Below are 6,837 nucleotides of genomic sequence, written 5' to 3' on the forward strand. Positions count from 1 at the left end.
AAGATATTGTAAGATAAAGAAAAGGAACACAAAGAAATTGTGGTGCATACCAAAAGTGCTTTTTATGAAAGATTGTTGGATAATGAAATAAATTGTTTGAGCTTCACTGAAATGCTATCCAGAGATCATCTCCCACAATCCACACAAGTTCACATTTGACAGAATAAAGTTTGACCTGACCTAAACTGTAGTACCTACCACCATCCACAGCAGACGAGGAGGGGCACGTCCGAGTCTGCCACAAAAAAAAAAAAAAAACGAGAATCAGAAACTCTGTTAGTCACTCAGTGAGGGGAAAGCCAGCACACCCCTGGAGTGAGACCATGAGGCCTATATAGGGCCAGCAGCTACTCAGGCAAAGGGGAAAGTAGTGTGGAAAAAGCACTGGTATGCTGCCGGTGGCCTGACTGTATCTCAGGTCCAGGTCTGAGTGCGGAGTGGAGGTGCTGAAACTCAGCCCTGTCCCTCTGGTGCTGTCCATGGTGCTGCAGGCTGGGCCGGTGAGACACAGGTGAAGTGGAGCTGAGTAGTGGCTGATGGCAGGGAGGTGCGGGGCTCCAGAGGCCCACACCACAATACATGCATATGAGCATGTGCATTACTTCCTGTTACAGTGAATCTGCCTTTAGCTGTGTTAGTTTGCAGTGCTGTGGGAAGTTTGTAACAGATAACAAAAAGGAAATAAGCAAAGTCGCTGTCCACAAAAAAATATATGTTTCCTTTTACATCTTTACTTTTGGTGGTGGCCAAACATCCTACAGGAGTATTTCTTAGATAAGTATTCTAATAATCTTCAAATGTCCCCACTTATTACATTTTTTGTGCAGTTTATATTACTCCACAAGGGCTACCAAACATATTGATAAGGGGTTTTAAAAGAATAAAAAAGGACCTAATACATCGGCTTTTATTTTCATTATTATTATCATTGTTACAAAAATAATTAAATGTAACGCAATAATTAACGCAAAAGCGTGCGAAAATAAAATTAATGGATGGATTATAGCGTAAAGACATACAGAACATAGGTGCAATGTGTAGAAGTTTCAAAAGACAGCACATTTTTGAAAATCTAGTGTCTACCAGCAATAAAAGTTAGTGGCAGTAATCAGTTGTGCTGTTCTGATACAGCCACTAGATGGCGATGCAGTGTAATTCCAGTTGATGCAGTAGTTGCATTTCTGGGAGATCGTGCCAGATGAACTGAAGTGTGGCCCAGCTCGTACACGGCTCCGGCACTGCTTCAGCTGTTAGCAGGTACAATATCGCAGGTCTGACCAGTAATATCATGACTGGTTAGATAAAACCTTCATGTTATTTTATATACTGGTGTATATATTTAAGTTGTCTGTGACAGTTAGCTGCTTAGTTCCTCACTGGCTCCGCTAGCTAGGTTGGGTCATGAAGTAACGTTAAGGTAGGTTGGGGTGGCTAGCTAGCTAACTCGTGCCTGTGAGTCAATGCGAAAGCTGAACTTGGAACAACGGCAACAAGTGTCAACTTGAGGGTCATGTTGTTTGATGTAAATGGTAAACAAATGATATTTGCAAAGTGTTAATAGTTATTATCAAATAATTGTGTTATGTAACCGTAGTTCTGTATTTTCAAAGAATGAACTAGCTGAGGTAACAGTAAACAGCTCAGAGCGAGCTGGCATCGCCATGGTAACAAACCGACCCTCCTAACGGCCACATTCTAAACAGCGTCGTCGTGGTTACCGTCAAGTTACTTTGGCTAGAGGTAAATAGAGCGAAATTTTGAATTGAATGCGGTTTCATTTCACCTTGCTGAATATTTAAAAATTAATGTCAAAAACCCTGACAGACTGTATAAATTGTTAAACTTAAATTGTTTGATAACTTGATGGTTACAAGATTAGGAAGAACATATTATCATTATAACAGTAATGTATTTAGCTAATGGGTTATACGAGTAGTTATACATTAACAGTTATATTTATCTATTCATAGTGATGAATATTCTGCGTCTTTGAACTGCTGCGTCTTATAGATGTTTATGAACTGAAGAAAGGTCAGGTGAGGTAAAGTGCACCACAGAAAATGCTGTTTTTTGTGTTTGCAGATTAAATTAATATGTTTGCAAATCAGATAAGTTCATCACATGGAAAGGGTTGTTAGGGCCCAGTAATTGCCTTAGACTATTGTGGATTAGTCAGAATACTTTATGAACTTAATTTACACACCCCCCTCCCTGTTTTTGTGTGTACATCTCAGGAATGCATAGGTACATATGTATCAACTGTCAAGGTAAACAATGTCACAAAGAATTTGTGCGTGTGTTTGTGTGCGTGCGTGCGTGTTTGTGTGTGTGTGGTCTCTCCACAGGCTGAGTTGGTGTAATCTCACAGAGGGCTGCTGTGATGTTCTGGCCTCAGTCCTGCATTCTCCTCATTCAGAGCTGAGAGATCTGGAGCTCAGAGACAACGAGCTGCAGGATTTAGGAGTGAGAGCGCTGTCTGCTGGACTGAAGGACCCACACTGTAAACTGCAGAGACTGGGGTGAGTACAAACACAAACCCCTTCAATCCAAAGGGCTACAATGTGACTAAATACATTACATTACATTTACTTGGCAGACGCTTTTATCCAAAGCGACGTACAAAAAGTGCATTTCATGGTCATAGACAACTGCATATACAACACACATGTCAATGTTTCTAATGTGAAAACAGACACTTCATAGAACTGAAACATCATGTTCCTGTTCTTCCTCTTGGTAGAATTCGACTACACAAATGAATGAATGAATGAATGTTCTGGCCCCACGATGGTGGAATGACCTCCCCATGGAGGTCAGAACAGCTGAGACACTGACCCATTTCAAGCGACGACTGAAGACTCACCTCTTCAGGCTGCACCTCTCCCCATCCCTCCCTACCTCCCTGTAATCTCTTAAATGACTGTTAGCTTAGGGTTGTAACTAGGTAGCTGTTTCGTAGGTGAAGTTAATGCACCTGTCTTAACTACTGCTTGTATTTTTCCATAGACTGTGTTGTTGCTGTTTTCGTTTGTGTTAGTGTTTATCAGTTTAACCTTCAGGGTCCAAGTTGAACTATGCGGTTGTTCCCTGCACTTGGACCGGTACTTCTCTCTAGGGTTTTCGTCATACTTGTTCCTGGTTATGGTTATACACTTTGTTGTACGTCGCTCTGGATAAGAGCGTCTGCCCAAATGCCTGTAATGTAATGTAATGAATGAAGAAAATGAATTAGTCCTGTTTACTGAACTGTAGTGGGGTGTAAACTCAAATGATATCTCATAAAAACATGTTTTCAATGTACAAAAATGCCAAGTTACTCACACATACAAGACATATACCGTCTATAACTCATTCATTCAGACTGCCAAAATCCAGGCCTGCCATTAAAAGTATTGATATCCAAATGACGCCAAGTTACGGTACTACAAACAATATAGGCTATCTTGCCTCACCGAAATTAAATAAGATGTATTCCAAAGCAATGCTACCCAATATTTCCTCAATTCTTTCAAGTCACTTGGCCCTGTGTTTTGTTATCTTACCATTTTACAATGTCATGCAAATTTTAGCATTGCTAAATGGTAAATGGACTGCATTTATATAGCGCTTTTATCCAAAGCGCTATACAATTGAGGCCTCTCATTCGCCAGAGCAGTTAGGGGTTAGGTGTCTTACTCAAGGACACTTCGACATGCCCAGGGCAGGGTTTGAACCGGCAACCCTCCGACTGCCAGACAATCGGTCTTACCTCCTGAGCTATGTCGCCGCCAATACATTTGGGGAATTCGCAGGGGTCAGCATGACCGAAGTGCAATGGCCGAGCCTCGCCCTGGGTGAACCACCTTCATGATCATGGTATCTCCCCCGCCAGGTAATGCTTTGGAATACATCTTATTTAATTTTGGTGAGGCAAGATAGCCTATATTGTTTGTAGTACCATAACTTGGCGTCATTTGGATATCAATACTTTTAATGGCAGGCCTGGATTTTGGCAGTCTGAATGAATGAGTTATAGACGGTATATGTCTTGTATGTGTGAGTAACTTGGCATTTTTGTACGTTGAAAACGTGTTTTTTATGAGATATCATTTCTTTTTGCAAAGCGGTTTATTATGAGAGTGAGAAATGCGAAGTGACCCTGTAAGAAACAATTGTGGATTATGGCTATCCTTGTGTGAATTTGTACAGTCTGATGAGCGTGTACCGTTTAGCAGTTTCGGTTTGCTATATATGTAAATAGATATGGTGCAAAAGCAATAATTGAGAACTAGCAGACAATTATTAGTTAGGGTAAAAGCAGGTTGAAGAAACATGTTCTTAGCTGGGCTTGAACCTACAACCCCATGTTCCCAAGACTGGGACCTTGCCCACTACACCACAGGCAGACTAGCTGTTTAAATTGGAAATGTTTCAGAGTTAAAAAGGTATGGGTATTTTGCGTGTGTATGCGCGTTTTTGATTGGGTTGTGTAGGTGAAGATTTGGCTGGTGTCTGTAAAATGTCCAATGGGGAGACGTTGTTAGTGGGATTGGCGGCAGGAAAAATAAGAATGAGAAGAAGAAGAAGGAGAAAACGCAAAATCCCCTTAGTTTGGGGCTTTATTGTGTGGACATGTGAAGTTGTTTATGAAATCTGTGTTGAAATGGGGTCAGAATGTACAGAATTTAATGTTTTTAAGGGCTGAGTGTCTGTGGCTGTTGTGGTTATTTCTGTGGGGAACCCTGAAAAGTGCCAAACTCTCGGTGCTGTATAGGTATGGGGCATGCCCCCGCCAAGGCGTAACTTGGCGGGATGGCATACCTGCCATCCCAATGCGTGTAAGGTGTGTAAAACACTGCTATGTGTCTAACACACGCAGCTCTATTTGTTTATATTAATGTGCTGTTAGGTGTGTAACACACTGCTGTGTTTGACACACGCAGCCCTGTTAGTTTATATTAATGTGTGTAAGGTGTGTAACACACTGCTATGTTTTTGACACACACAGCCCTGTTAGTTTATATTAATGTGTGTAAGGTGTGTAACACACTGCTATGTGTCTAACACACACAGCTCTGTTAGTTTATATTAATGTGCTGTAAGGTGTGTAATACACTGCTATGTGTTTGACACACACAGCCCTGTTAGTTTATATTAATGTGCTCTAAGGTGTGTAACACATTGCTATGTGTTTGACGCACACAGCCCTGTTAGTTTATATTAATGTGTGTAAGGTGTGTGTGTCCTTCGCTTTGCAGGCTGTCAGGCTGTAGAGTCACACAGAGAGGCTGTGATTCTCTGGCTTCAGCTCTGTGTTCAAACCCCTCACACCTGAGAGAGCTGGACCTGAGATACAATCACCCAGGAGACTCAGGAGTGAGAGCGCTGTCTGCTGCTAAACTGGACACACTCACACTGCTGTAAGTACAGAGAGTTTCCACATTCCACACTGGACCTCACACACACACACACACACACACATACACACACACACCTGAGAGAGCTGGACCTGAGATTCAATCACCCAGGAGACTCAGGAGTGAGAGCGCTGTCTGCTGCTAAACTGGACACACTCACACTACTGTAAGTACAGAGAGTTTCCACACTGCACCTCACACATGCACACACGCACACAAAAGGAGTTGGGGGGGCATGGAGGGCACTGTTCAAACCAGCGTTACTCAAGAGGGTTGGGGATTTCCGGTGGAGGGTGCTGCAGGGGATCACTGCAGTAAATAAGATGTGGTTGTTGTAGTTAGGGGTTTGATCAGGGACACAGTGATGGTGGAGTTTCAGTATTACAAAGCAATGGAGAACCTGAGTGTGTTATAAGAGTGTTTTATGTTCGGTGGAGGAAGGGGAGCTATTTTTGCACTTGGAATAGAGTGAGGGAATGGAATAAGTTTTCTTTGTGACAGATGTGTGTTTTTCATATGATTTTGGTTTTGTGTTTTATTGTGTCTTTGTTTTTATTTATGTAATGTCATTGGTGTGTTGAGAGTGGAAATAAAGGATGGTTAAAATTCAAAATTCTGTTCTGCTGTTCTTACAGTGTGGACCATGGAGGAGAGAACAGGACCAAACCAGGACCCAGGAAATGTGAGTGTGTATCGACAATACACTTTCCATAGGTACACACTCTGCTGTGTGTGTGTGTGTGTGAGAGAGAGAGACTTCTCTCTTACAACACATAAACACACGTACAGAAGCACACATGTAAACAAACACACACACATAGGTACTATCACAGCTCTTTCTCTCTCACACACATAATGAGGTGAATATTAATAATGATAATTAATCTCATTAATGTCTCTGGTGTGCAGATGGCTGTCAGCTCACACTGGATCCAAACACAGTGTACAGAGAGCTGTCTCTGTCTGAGAGGAACAGGAGGGTGACATGCACACCGGGGAGACAGCAGCCATATCCTGATCATCCAGAGAGATTTGAGTCTCTGCCCCAGGTTGTGTGCAGAGAGAGTGTGTGTGAGCACTGTTACTGGGAGGCTGATTTCAGTGTGTCTGAGAGGGGATGGGTTTCTATAGCAGTGACATATAAAGGAATCGGCAGGAAAGGAGGGGGTTCTGACTGTTGGTTTGGATACAATAAAAACTCCTGGAGTCTGAGCTGCATTAAACACAGTGTCTCTGATAAACTCAGATATTCTGTCAAGCACAATATGAACCCAACACTCATACCTGCCCCCCCCCCCTACCGCAGAACAGGAGTGTGTGATGGTGCTGGTAGAGCAGTGTGTGTGTACAGGGTAGGAGTGTGTGTGGACCGTCCGGCCGGCACTCTGTCCTTCTACAGCGTCTCTGACTCTGACACACTGACCCTCCTGCACAGATTCCA

At 42.6% G+C, this 6,837-nt stretch overlaps 1 pseudogene; it reads right to left on the reverse strand.

The window, feature by feature from the left end:
- Positions 1 to 3,700: 3,700 nt before the first annotated feature.
- On the reverse strand, positions 3,701 to 3,879 carry LOC135246324 (U1 spliceosomal RNA; annotated as a pseudogene).
- Between the last annotated feature and the right edge of the window lie 2,958 nt (positions 3,880 to 6,837).

The sequence above is a fragment of the Anguilla rostrata genome, unplaced genomic scaffold (assembly GCF_018555375.3).
Source record: "Anguilla rostrata isolate EN2019 unplaced genomic scaffold, ASM1855537v3 scaf0177, whole genome shotgun sequence".
In the NCBI taxonomy this organism is placed as follows: domain Eukaryota; kingdom Metazoa; phylum Chordata; class Actinopteri; order Anguilliformes; family Anguillidae; genus Anguilla; species Anguilla rostrata.